This window comes from Stegodyphus dumicola, chromosome 4, assembly GCF_044657685.1.
Source record: "Stegodyphus dumicola isolate Sdum_Otavi_A_Nest chromosome 4, ASM4465768v1".
Taxonomy (NCBI): domain Eukaryota; kingdom Metazoa; phylum Arthropoda; class Arachnida; order Araneae; family Eresidae; genus Stegodyphus; species Stegodyphus dumicola.
The window spans coordinates 256218280-256233244 of record NC_140771.1 but is presented as its reverse complement, the minus strand read 5'-3'; the positions used below and the strand labels follow the sequence as shown (position 1 = coordinate 256233244).

Below are 14965 nucleotides of genomic sequence, written 5' to 3'. Positions count from 1 at the left end.
CTAGAATCTTAACATGTTTATCTTTCCTTTATTTTCTCTACTATTCACTAGACACAAGCATGGAATATATCAAAAACGCTTCTAATCTTATCACATGTGCAGGCATTATAGATAGGGATGTTTTTATTAATAAATAGGTTGAAAACTTTCAATTTAAAAGATTAATCTAGTATGTCTTAATGCATCATACACAGAGCTGGTACACCTTTTTTTCCCACCTGATGCAATCTCTGTGGATCCGAAATTCTGCTGCCTAGTCCCCTTCTAAGTTCTGCTTCCAGTGTCTGCTCTAAATTCTAAAAGTTTTGCCATTTCTAGATTTTGTTGTTCGGTGTGTCACTAAATTCTAAAAATTCTGGCACATCAGCTCTGTAACCGGCCTTTACAATATATATTTCATATTTCTTTTGAATGTTCATATTACTAAAGAAATAAAATTAGCCACCATTTGTATAAATTCTAAATGCATTTAGTGTTTTTTAGAATAACGGAAATTCTTAATTAAATCCAAAAATTCTAAAATGAAAAGGAAACTTCTTGAAGAAAGAAACTGAATATATAAAAAAAAAATATTCTTCAAAGATATGTGCAGTTATTATTATGGTATGTTAATTACCCAATAGTTTATGATTTGAGCCTTTACTATAATTTCCCACTTCTATTTCCTCATATGATAGACCTAGTATGTGACAAAAAGAGACATAAAAAAAATTAAGATAAGGCTAACTGTTAGTAAAACGTAAATGCCACTTATTTTTCAAATATGACCACCTATTATAAGTGTAAAATATTTAATACTACTTGATAAATTGCATGAAGTTTATTTTATTCTCAAACTTATTAATAATTATGTTAATTCACGTTACGTAATAATGCATACTACTTAGTGAGTTACTGAACCAAATTAAATTGTATAATCTTTGACCACTAGTCCACATTTTTGGTTTGAATTAGACTCTTCTTCTTTAATTTCATCACCATTAGCTGTTATTGATTTTGTTAGCATCAGAAAATGGCTTCATGTTCAAAGTTCTTTTTAAATAAGAAGCTTATTTATAACTTTTGTATGATATTGTAAATACTTTCAGACATAGCGATAATATGCTTCACATCTGTCGGAGGTTTCGAACTATTTAACTTTTACCAGATAAAGTAAACCCTCATAGGTACACTGCTCAAAAAAAAAAAAAAAAAAAAAAAAAGGGACAGTGCTATATCTCCCGTTCTACTGGGCCGATTGACAAAATTCAAACTGCGTTTTTCATGTCTCGAAAGTGCGACTTTGGATATATATTAGATTTATATATAGCTCTATTCTAACATAGGTATTTTGACACAAAATCGGACTTTTTCTGAAATAACATACCAATTTTTTTACATATTTCGATTCTACGACTCAAATTATGCCAGAATACCAAGTTTTGTAAAAATCGTACGAGTAGTTTTTAAAATATTAGCACTCAAAATTTTAGCTCCTCAATGTTAATTGAATTTGGCAAATGTGTATTAATATTTCTTTTTTTATTAAATTTTTTTGATTTTTCCTTTCACATTTCAAAACTTAGGTTCATTCCAAATAAAATTTACCCATTTTTTGTGTTTTATTTTTAAAATTTCTTTGAATTATAACCTATAAAATTTTTACCATCATCTTAAAGTAGGTGTATTTTTAAGCATATCTGCAAAAAATTAGACTTTTTTATTCAAAATTTTCTAAGATATACACGAATTTACATATTTTCGCGTTTTGAAATTTGGCATCTTTTTTTTGAGCGATAATAACGCCAAATGTGGTTTATGGATTATTGTTACACTGTATTGCCACAGCTATTTTTAACCTTAAATTTCAAGTAAAATTTTACGGAGAATTAATAATACGATATTGTTTCTCTTAAAGATGCGTAATAAATATTTATTAATACTATATGAAAAGTTTTTTTTTAAATTATAGATGATATTATTCAAATTTTTAACTATTTTTTTAATTTCTCTCTTTCTTCCTTTTTTTTAAAAAAATAAGAGTAAATTTTTGTAAGAGTAAATTTTCACCTTCGGCGTTTTATCGTCTGCTACTTTACTTTAACTTCGCTTAATTCGAATTGTCTAAAACTGAGAATTTTCATTTGATGTTTATTTGAATTTTATGAAAATATTTTATGACATTAACTGCATAATTTATTTCTAAACAAACTGTTGCTTATGAAGTGGCTGAAAGAGCGGCTGATACTATCATCCATATTTTTAAATCACAGTGTATTTTTATAGAAATATAAGATTTAGAATAATCATTTTATAAAAGTCAAATTATGATATAAACATACAACCCTCTAGAGACTGAATTAATGGAAGTTCAATGGTTATGTAGAAATGATCTGCAGCTGCTTAATGGCTGGATAAGTCAGCAGGTTCTGTGGACAATCCTTAAAATTCTAATTTAGAATGTAATTGTCAAGAACTGAATCCTGATCAGTAGTATAATAAGTAATTATTACGGTTATTAATAAATCCTTCTTATAAAGTAACTGCAAATATTTCAAAAACCTTTCTGTCTGAATGCAAATATTTTTAATTTTATATTAATCAAGATTGCACACGATATTATTTATTTACACTTCAATTTTTGCCGTCAACTCTAGTAGAAGTTACAAATCAATTATATTTAATTAAGGATTGAATTGGATTGGATGGCTTATTTAATTATGGCAAAGCACACGAGGGCTATCTGCCTAAAGGGAGGGATGCTTTCGTGGAGGACTTTCTAAGGGAAACTGGCTGGTATGCACGTTACACATGGGGAAATCCACGAAAACGCCCATGCAGCCAGCCCGTTAGCGGGATTCGAACCTACTACCAGTGTTCAGCGTTACTACCAGTGTTAGTGTCCCGTTAGCGGGACCGAACTACCAGTGTTCAGCGTCTTTACCACTCGGCCGCTGGTGGGCTATTTAGTTAAGGAATGACCATCTAAGTTTAGAAACAGCGTAAAGTAAGAGCAATTCAATTATTGGTGCCGTATCTTTCATGTTACTCTCGATTGGCAAGCTACATGATTTTTAATGAGTATTCGAGTTTTGCTAGTAACTTCACTTGGAAATCGCGCCTTAAACTAAGTTAGTTGGTTATTTGAACATAGAAACAACATGGGAGCTATTTGATTAAGATGCTTTCATAGAGAACCTTTGTAAGGAGAACATAGAAAACTATGGAAACCAACCATGCAGCCTGGGTTAGACGTCGCAACAAACAATGAGTATTTAACAATCTTCAAATGCTAGGCAACTGATGAGGCTCCAAGTGAATCTCCAATTTAATATTTTATTTGTAAATATTTAAAAAATATTGTTGTATTCTTAGACGCAAAAAGCAGAATTTCAGTTTTGTTAATTTGTTAGTTAACTACCAAGCCGTAGTGCAAATGAATATTCAATTTCTTTTGCAATAATTGTATTCACTTAATATTCTTGGAATATGAGCTAAAGAAGGTATGTTCTCGCAAGATTAAAGAATTGTTTAAATCCAGTGATATTAGGTTTGTCTTACAAGCTCAGGATCAAAACGATTCTGCAATTGCCGTGTAGTTGACTTGTAAATGGCTCTGAATTAAGCAGATGACTTTTAATCTTACGTTATTCAGTCAGAAAACGTATTCCAAATGTTTTGCATTGCATGACAATGCATCTTTTCATTATTCAATAACCAGTCGGAGAACCGCTTGTGTTCTGAAAATAAGTATGTGTACTCAATCGTCCTGCATGTTCTTCAAATTTGTCTTCTTGTGATTTTTTTTTTCTTTCCAAAAACTAAAGTTGCCTCTCAAAGGAAATTTTTTTGACATTGAAGAGACAAAAGGAGTATGACATCTAATTTTAGAGGCATGTCAAAAACAGATCTCTACAAGCCTTCTCTTCCATTACATGTTGTGCAGTCAGACAAAAAGTTGCATCAGCGCAAATTCTATAATCTATTTTTATTACAATCTGATTACATTATTAACATACAGTGAACATATACTAAATCTTTTACTTCAGCTTCAGTAATTCGGAATTTTTGACACAATTGTTGTCGGAATTCCCTTAGAAAGTCCTCCACGAAGGCATCCCTCCCCTTAGGCAGATAGCTTTAGTGTGCTTTTCCCTAATTAAATAAACGAAAACCTCTTGATGAAACCAGTCTTTCTTTTCATCTCATACCTTCAAAGTGTTTAGCCTCTAAAGACTGATAAAGGCTCTGACCAAATTTTGATGAAATGGATTGAATTGGATTTTTATGTTACGTCAAAGCAGGGCTATCTGCCTAAAAAGAAGGATGCCTTTGTGAAGAACTTTCTAAGGGAAACCAGTTGGCATACACGATACACATGAGAAAATCCACGAAAACGCCCATGCAACCAGCCCGTTTACCGGGATTTGAACCCCGGAGTGAACTACCAGTGTTCAGAGACTTTACCGCTCGGCCGTTTATGGGCCTTTATGAAATAGAAGGCGATAACTTTATTTAAAATGATTGTCAGAAATATCAAGATATTTCGAAAAGTTGGATGCTTTTTAATATACTTGCGGAATGCCTAAAGAAAAAGAGCAAGAATAAAGTATATTGCCTGAAGAAAAAGAGAAGAAAAAATAAATGTTTGGGTAAAATTTAGTATTTGTATTTTTTTTTTTTTTAGTTTAAAACTTTTTAATCTTGTGATATTTGATTCTTACGAGTTCAAAAATAAAATATTTGACTAAAATATGAATAACATTTAAGAAACCAAATGTAGGATAAAATTGTGTAAAGCAATGGGCACAATGATAAAACTGTTTAAAGCAGTGTATGCAAGTCATCCTAAGTTAAAATGTCGGTTATACATCTCTCCTATTTATATATATCTTTTCTGAACGGAACATTGAAAGGTGTGTTAACTGCGCTTTACTGTATTTTCTCTTTTAATAAATGCAGTTTTCAAACGCATCGTAGTCTGGGTTGCAAAGTATTCCTCCTAAAGAAACACAATTCAAATAAATAAAATCAAATTCTGGAAAATTTATATTAATAAATATATTTAAAATGCTCAGTTCGATGGAATAAATAGAAAATTTTAAAACAATTATCTGAAGAGACAATGCAACACAAACAATTAAAATAAAAGTATAAGAATTTAAAAAATACCTAAAATAATAACGATGACAAAAAATATATATAAAGAAAATGATTTGAAAAAAAAAAAATAAACGCTGCACCTTTATTTACGCAGTTCGAATAGGTAAATAGAAATTTTTAAAACAGTTATTCGAAAAAAACCATGCAACTTAAACAATTAAAATGAAATTCGAAATAGAAAAAATTACTTAAAATAATAAGTTATAATTAAAAATATAATATAAAGAATATTATTTGGAAAAAAGGAACGATGGTGGCTTTTTTTTCTCTCACGGGAAAGGAAACTAGGTTGCCATATATTAAGTTCGCCAAGTGAAGTATTCTTGGCGCAAACTGACAAAAAAGTGCCAACATAAATTTGTGAATTTCTCCGTAAATTTCGCTCCAAATTTTACAAAATTTCATATTTAGGCGTAATTTGAGTTGTAGAATCGGAATATGTAAAAAAATTGGTATGTTATTTCAGAAAAAGGGCCTATTTTGTGTCAAAATACCTATGTTAGAATAGTGCTATATATAAATCTAATATATATCCTAAGTCGTGCTTTCGAGACATGAAGAACGCAATTTGAATTTTGTCAATCGGCCCAGTAAAACGGGAGATATAGGACTGTCCCATTTTTTTTTTTTTGAGCAGTGTACATTGTGGAGAGGTTGGCAAGTTAGGACATAAAGCACGCAGAAACTAGCGAGAGCATTGGTTTGCATAGTGAGACAAATCTTTAATTGTTAGAAAAGATGCTTAAAGAGAATAAAATCGATATCCAAAATGGATAATCGGTAGCCAAAATGTTTGGGAAGGTTTCAAATTAAAATGACTGATAAATACTTTTTGAGTGTTGTTGTTTTAAGACAAATGTTATGTAGCTTTTAAAGTTTAATTATCCTAAATTCAAATTACATGTATTTTAAACTGTGAAATGCTATTATATTTTGATTTTAATAGTTTTTTTTAACGAATATTGTTAAAAAATAAAATTTAATAGTGGCCATGTAAATCCATAATGACTAAGGTTATCAAACTACCTAATTTAATTATTTATAACTAACTGCTTACCCTTAAAAATTATCCTTACATATTAAAGTGAGTTATTGCCTTTCATTAATACTCACTGTGGTTACAAGATAAAATATAAAAATGTAAAAATTCAAGTAAAACATATTCTATGCATCTACTGAGACTTAAATTAATACAAAATATCTTATCACCTCTGCTGCCTTAATGGCTTATTGAAAGTATATTAACTGGGTTACGAAACCTGGAACTCTACATGAAGCTATGACACTAACTGCATCAAACAGAGCCTGACTAACTTTCAACACTTGCCAACCTTGCGTACATCAGGCCTTTCAAGTTTGTTCTAATCAGCAGGTTAATCTCTAGACAAGCAGCAGCGGTGATAACATTTAGTCTTATGTTATGAATCATGCTGATTATGATCTTACTTCTCATTTTAACATATGCAGTTTGACACAACATCTACCTGCTTATTTACTAAACCTCTAGACTGAACAAGTATGTGACAAAATGAGACATAAAAAAAATCAAGATAAAGCTAACCGTTAGTAAAACGTAAATGCCACTTATCTTTCAAATATGACCTACTATTATAAGTGTAAAATATTTAATGCTACTTGATAAATTGCATAAAGTTAATTTTATTCTCAAACTTATTAATAATTATGTTAATTCATGTTTGGTAATAATGCATACTACTTAGTGATCTATTTCATTTTTAGGATGGTATTGCAAAAGTGAAATTTAGGCATGGATAATTTTTTTAATTGAATTTATTCAGTTCCCATTTGCTCATAAGTCCTTAATTTTTTTCATTAATGGTCCTTAAAAGTACTTAATTTCTGTGTGCAGAAATGTGTACAAATCCTGATGACTACTTTAGATTATTTTTAGTAGTCTCTTAAGAGTCTGTGATACGATGGTAGCGTAATATATATATATATTATGCGTAAGCATTTGTTTGTGCCCACTGTGCTGCATTGTGGCACGTAACTATTAGAATGTGAGCTGAGCTCATCTGATGACTATCAAAACGTTAGCATATCAACCTCTCAAGTATGCATGTATCCCCGCAAGCACTTCTCCATAAATTTTTGATAGTGTTGTGTACTTGCTTTGGGGATTTCATCATTTTAGCTCTGCAACAGATCACACCCTGCAGTTCTCATTGTCTTCAGTGAAATCTTAGACTTTTCTTTCTGCAACTATAGAGCCTAATGTGGCTTAAGGCATCGTGTGTCTCTCATTTTAGGACTTCAGTGCCAAGATTGTGTGCAGTGCCATGTTTGATCAATTCTTTGATTCTTTTTCACCGAAATTGTACAGATTACACATCACATACAGATTGAGTTGTAAATAAGTAACTTTTTTCTCACTTCTATAAAAATAATTTTTTAAGCATTCTTTTAGTGTTGTTGCATTGTACAGGTCCGTGGATTTGGAGTGCTTGATGACAACACTTAATGAAGAATCAAAACACAATTTATTTAGCCAGTATTACTCAGGACACTTAGAAAATCACATTTATAGTCTCCAAAAAACTATGACAAACACGCTGACACAATCAACAACACAGCCTTCAGGCTATAACGGTGAAGACGTTATGCTGCAGCACTAAAGTGCAGCTGCCAACTCGGTCGACACACTTGATGATGCACTCTCGACGAACTATGATATACTATACTGCTGCTGTATGTACAAGCAGGGTTTATATAGCTTTTTGGCTGGGCCAAACCGATAAGAATTCATTCTAAAATGTTCTCTATCCGTCTGTGGCACAGCCCCAATTTTGTCACCAAATGGGCGATTTCTTGCCAAATCATACAATCCTGCTTTCCCTTGCCACCTCTAGCATACCTAAACCCACATTACAGGTTAGCTATCTTATCACAGTTGGACATTTTGTAACTGTATTATATGTGCATTTTGGGTGAAATGGTTTGGTATTATCTTTGATATTGTAATTTAAATTATGTAAGTGTATAGTAGAAAAGTTCCGTCTATGATACTGCAGAAAGGCATTGGCATTCTCTGCATTCCCTGCACCATAACTGGCAACCTTTATTGAAATTTGGCCATATGAATCTTTTCATGAATAATTTTCTTGTGCTTCTAATTCCTGTATGAGATAGGGTAGGAATAGAAGAAAATACCTGCGAAAGTTTGAGGAGATGTATGGGCAGTTACTGTTGTTGGAGACATCTTAGTAAATCAATTTGTCGGTGCCTGAAATGGGAATCTGAACCATTCTCAGCCTCGTGTTGTTTCTTAAAATTTCTTAACTTTCATCATCTTAAAATTCTGCAATAGTTGCATAATCAATTGGAGATGTTATTAATTCTAGGAAAAACATCTGCAACAACACTTCTTCACTGACAAAGTGAACATTTATTTCAAATTGAGCAATATAACTCAACTGTTGTGCTTATCTGGGAGAGGCTTTGTCTAAATTTTGTTTAAAAGCGAAGGCGATAGGTTTGTGGTCTGTATAAGTGTTGAAATTGGCAAATTATAAAATTGGCCGTGGGCATGAGTGCTTCTGCTTCTGGGCTTATAGCAAATATTGCCAACCCATTTCTTGCCTCAGCTCTTTCTAGAAGAAAGATTTTCTTCATTGAACTCTTTACATTTTACATAATATACAGCAAACAACATAATCATAATACAAACAAACTGCATGTAAATATCTTAAGATAATTAGACTTATAGGAACAGAAGTAAAAATAATTTATTAACTTTGCATAAAAACTGAAAAAAAAAATTAATGAAGAAATAACACAATATAACATTTCATAAAAATTCGTTTCGACCGCTTGGAAAAAATGAATGGTTTTTCCCTCTTTGTAAACATGTCTCCTAAATAAATGATCGTACTGTAATCACATCCTTCAAAATTAAATTGATTGCTTAATTTCCTCCTTAATTTTCATACTATAACATTAGTAATAAGGAGGAAAAAAGTCTGCAAGTAAACATAACTCCTCTTTCTCTATCTCTATATATAGGCATGTATTTTCATGTGCAACTAAGCAAAACAAATGTGACTTTTTCTTCTTTAAAAAAATTATGTTAAAATGTAGGATGAGAAATTAAGTTCATTTTTAAGACTTATGAAATATACATGATCAAAATAAATTAGAAAATTAAGTTCAAATAAATTTTAAGCTAAATTACATGTTTAAGTTGCAATACTTCAGTTGTAATAATTAATACTAACAAAACCATACATCATATTCCCATTCTGCAAAGTATAAAAATTCTTCTGCAAAACTGCAAGAATTACCAACACTTTGATTTATTTGATAACTTTTAAATTCACTCCTTTGTTTGCATTTAGAATTTATAACTGTAATTTTCCACAGAAATTTGTTTTTGTGGAAATTTTAAAAAATTTCACTGGCATAATTTCATTCACTTCTGCATGTATTAATAGATGCAGAAGGTGTTTGTACCTTACATAATTTTAAACCTTATGTAATTAATAACAAAATCAAAACATAGATCAGAACCTGCATAAAATTTAATTAATAATTACTACTAGTGTCACACGAAATGCTATGAAATTAATCAACAAAATAAGAATGAGATATAATATATAGAATTAATATTCCACATGTGTGAAGTTAGGAAGCTTTACATTAAATACTTTTTTTTAAATTAAGAATTTTTAAAAATGACCCCTAGAGCATGGGACCTTACATAATTAGAACATGAAATCCACTTTGCTAGTCTTTCATAACATTGCTTTTCTTTTATTAACAAGAAATATTGCATTCAGTTATTTAATTTAAGATTTCCCAAAATAATGCTACTGAACAGCATGAATACTTAAATTTGAAATTAATTCGGTTAACTTTAAATAATATTAAAAGAGACCCTAAAAATGAGACCTTTTAAATTTTCTTTTATTTGAATGATATCTGAATTCTGCATTAGTTTGGACTAGTAAATAATTGGGCAATTAAATGCCAAGCTATAAGAGAACTAATGTAGTTTACAAATGCACTGAATTTCATTTCGTGCATTAACTTTCAAAGAAAGTAAAATTTTTTGCATATTTGCATCATTTGGATTGATAGAATATGGCAAAGCATGCAAAGACTATCAGCCTAAAGAGAAGTATATATTCATGGACGGCTTTGTAAGGAAAAGTAGCTTACATTTCCATTTATTCATGTGTGTGTGTATATATATATATATATATTTACATTGTTAATAGTAAAATCAATGCTTCATTAAAAATTTATTATTATTTTACTTTTAATGCTAACATACAGATACAGAATTGTTTGAAATTCCAATAAACAATCATAATTTATTTTTAAGAAAACTTATTTTATGATTTATATATTATATTACATGAATAAGAGAAACATTTGTCACGAAATGTATTAAACTTGTATTAGCAGATTCACGCTATCCTAGTAACAAGACCATACTTCAAAACTGTATTAAAACTGGGCAAAATAAAATCAACATAAATTCTACATTAAATGTTTAAAAACTTACAAGTATGCAATGGTAGTTGTATATACAATTCATATTAAATTTTATCATTTATAAAAAATTATGAAATGATACTTTTGTAAATAATGTATAAAATTTTAGTTTTCGTTTATAACGAACGAATTTTTAGAAAAATATTTTAGGTCATTTCCATCTTTCCCCTGCTGATAATGGTCTATTAAAATATATGGAATAATTAAGTTGCATCTAGTTAGTAAAATAAACGTTAGTAAATTTTCGTAAGAAATTAATACCACTTAAAAAAAAATTTTATTACACTAAAGAATAAACACTATTCTCGACCGCATTGTTCAAGTTTTTGTATATTTACTTCATAACACACTCCTACATAAACATATTAGACTGAATTATAAAGGAAGTATAATTAATCAGGTAATTCTAAAAAAAGAATAAACCAAACCTAGTAAGCAAAAAATATACTATACATAAAGTTCAGAATTCTGAGTTTTTACATAAACTTTTCTCCGCAAGGCCTGCCGGGAAAAAGATGTCAAACGTTCTTTGGTCAGATGATTACAAACGAACGCAAACATGATTAATTTTGTTTTCAACAACAGCATTACCGTTTCAATTAAATACCACAGCAGTGATTAAATTTTTTAATAATTAGTTATAAATAATAATACGGTCCATTTAAGGCAAAATTTATCGGATGCACAACGACAAAATATTACTATTAGATCTGCATTTGGAATAAAGATTTTGCACTCTTTCAACTCGTTAGACATTGCGAACACTGATATTAATTTAATCACAAAGCTTAAACGTTAAAATACTTACTCACTACATATAACAGTGCAAAGTGCATGAAAATAATCTGCATAAAATGAACAAAAAATATTTCAAACAGTAATTGTAAACATTTTCTTACTTACCTGCACTATACAACCAAAATGCATTCAGCCATGTTTTTTTCTGCGATTAGCTTTCAAGCACTTTTCTCCTGATTGGCTAATTTCCAGTCAGTCACGTGATTCTTCCACGCAGCTTCTGAAACATTATCTGTAATGTTACAGGCAAATCGGCTGTACCCGCCACAGTTTGCTTTCAAACTGTCACCATTGTGTGAAATTCTTGTGTAACTATTTGATTTCTGTAACTTAACATTCTCGAGGTCATGTATTTTACATTCTCGAGGTCATGTATTTTTTCCGATAACAAAATTCATTCATGCATGCTAAAATTGTTAGTCTCGCTTCGGAATCTTTGACACTAGTTGGAGCCTTTTCTGTAGATGTAGCCAAGGTTATTTTGTTATATATATTGCCAGAAGAAAAGACCAATTTCATCAGCATTGCAAATTTGTTCTGGAGATAACGTTTCACTGTGAGTGAATTCAATGAATTCATCTACAAATAGTTCAGCAGTTTCTTTATCAGCAGAAGCTTTTTCACCTGAAATTTTTAATTGCCTTATACCATAGCGGTTTTTTAATTTGGTTATTCAACTTGTGAATATGTGCATTCAGTTTTTAAGTTTATTTTTTCATGAAATATTTTGGCTTCGAGCCATCAGCATTGGACCCATCAATGGCAAGCCTTTTTTCTATGCTGTCTGACCCATTTAGTTATCACTTTGTAATGATTGTCACTTTTAGTATAATGAATAATTTTTCTATTACTGAATATTTTTTCATTGGGAGTGGGTTGTCAGAACCCAGAAAAAATTCAAAAAATTCCTTTTTCTGTTTTCTTATGTCATATAGAGTTGACTTTCCAATGCCATACTCCTCTCGTAATTAATCCATACCATTATGCATTTTTTGCGGTAATTCCACTTTTTGGACGTTGAAATGGGCTTTTGCTTTGTAAATCCTGTTGCAGCTCGAGAATTAGAATCTCATTTCAACATAATCGAAAGTTCAAATTCAATTTTCATAAAATTAAACATTTGTATAACTGTAATAACAGAGGCCTGCAAAAAATAATAAGCTAGATCAAATCAGAAAGTTAATCAACAGCATAATCTGCTATATTAATTGAAATTCCTTGAAATTAGTAAAGTGTAATTCTAGCCTAGCTCAATGTGTCTGCTATACATTACTGGCTATATATCATGAGATTGGCGATGAAAGGCAAATTGTTCTGAGTTCCTACATATACTTAAGGCTTATCGAGGTCTGGTGCCAGATATCTTACTGCATGATTCAGTCTCTGCAGGTCCTAATCTTCCCGGTGCTGCCTGCTGTGGCCATACGCGCTCTGGCGCCTTTTCTGGATTTATGTGATTAACAAATCAATTATTCTTGATTGAAATAACACTAAATGTAATCTTTTGGCCTATGAATATCATTAACAATCTATTTTTGCATATTGAAAGATATTTTTTTAAAACTTTTTCCTTGTGAACATTTTTTAGCTCATTTAACTCAAATCTGTCTAGATCATCGCGCAACAGCACCACAGGTCCAGGGTTCCATCCCCAGGCTGGGCAAGGTCGACTGAGCCTTTCTTCGCTTGATTTCCATCTCTTGGGTCGATAAAATGAGTACCAAGTTTGCTTGGGAACTGGGGTTCTTGCGACAAGCTGACCACTTGTTCAGGGCATATGCACCCCGGGGCCCACGGTCAAGAAAGCAGATTTCAGGGTGCTAACAGGCATTGGCCCATTGGGGCTGTTACGCCACTGAGGTAACTTAAACCTGTAATCATCGCCAAGCGTAATGCCAACAGAAAAGTTGCCATACTCTTTTGTTATTTAGTTACTAATAGAAACAAAAGTTAGGCTTTGCTTCATGATTCATTACTCAATTTTCATGTGTTGCATAAACAGGCTGGTGAGGAAACCAAAATATAACAAATAATAATTCGCAAGGTTGGTTGGTGCCAGGGATATAAAATGTTAGTAGGTGTAAAAATCAATGATGTTCTTATGTAGTAGAATGTATCAGTTTGAGATGTGGCCCTAGCAGATATGCAGCTACAGAGTGAAATTACTGATCACATAAATTTAAGCTAAAGTGATAAGTGCCAAAATGAAATTAAGAATTGGAAATCTACGTATGTTTTGTTGTTTGTGGGGGGAAATCAAGTGCATATACGTAAACCATACACACACACACAGGCACGCACAAAAAATTTGGTGGCTTTGAAGTCCGGAAATTCTGGACGTCCAGATGTTGGACTTTGTACTGTATTTTTCTGTGAATGTAACATGAGAAGGTGTTCCACTGGTAAAATGGAAAAACGGGGGTTTAACATTGAGTAAATGGCTATCTTGCTAAATTGGCAAGAAATCACCAAGCTGGAAATCTTTTGTTTAAACGAATTTTTGCAGCCAAATTTGGCAACATTTTGATCCGGTCTCTGTATTACCATGCTAAATATTATAATTCAGTAACTATCATTGATCATTATATTAGTTTTAACCATATCTGGGCCTCATATGCTTTTCTGTCATTTTGAGAAGCAGAAAGTACTAGAAATAAATAGCTTAGTGGCTGGGTAAAAACTACATAAGAACTTAGAGAGTATCAGCTCTCGGTTGTTATCATGAGTTGGTTCATCTGACTCAAGAACTGAAAGGTAAACTTAGCTGGATGCTTAACCTGCATTAACCTCCAGACTGTGTCCAGGATCAATGGAAAATTAAATGACAACACTTGAAACACCACCTCCCATCATATGACACCATAACAGGACATTGTATTTGACTCCTTCATCCTCTGGCATAAACATTTGTGAGGCTATTTGATGTTCAAACTTTGTGCTTGAAATTTGCATCCAGTTGTCTTTTGAAATTAGATGCTGCTTTACAGGAGACTTGATATTCCATCAAATGCTTCTGCTCTATACAATGTATGTGCTCTATACAGTACAGTACAGTACAGTGTGTCGATAAGCGTAATAAAAACTCCTGTTAATAACGATGTTTTCCTATATCAGAGTTGTTCTTTCCAGACGGTCTTTACATTATATTATATTTATATCATTCACAAGAATACACAGTATTTATTATTAGTGCACATGAAGCAGTAAAACACAGCAAAACTATTTATGTGAGGCTAAGTTTTGAGAAGCTTCAAGCAGATTTCAAAAAAGGATAAAAAATATTTCAAAAGACCTAGATATGTGTGTCTCTGAAGAACAGCGAAGCATTATTTTGCTGGATTCATCAAGGGGCCTGTGGGAAGTACATGTGGAATATAGGTTGGAAACTGCTGCTTTAGAGGTTAGAATTTGGTATCAAAATTATATTTCTGTGTATCAGAATTTTACAAAAGTATGGTGTATATTTCTAACATAGGAAATGGTTATTATCTGCCTTTTCACAATATGG

General features: G+C 31.4%; 1 long non-coding RNA gene across 1 annotated transcript in view; it reads right to left on the bottom strand.

The window, feature by feature from the left end:
- Window positions 1–11713, bottom strand: part of LOC146997858 (uncharacterized) — a 62119-nt gene extending 50406 nt beyond the window's left edge. Inside the window, exon 1 of the long non-coding RNA XR_015040913.1 lies at window positions 11563–11713. This is a non-coding gene — a long non-coding RNA (uncharacterized LOC146997858). The remainder of the gene's footprint in view (window positions 1–11562) is intronic.
- Between the last annotated feature and the right edge of the window lie 3252 nt (window positions 11714–14965).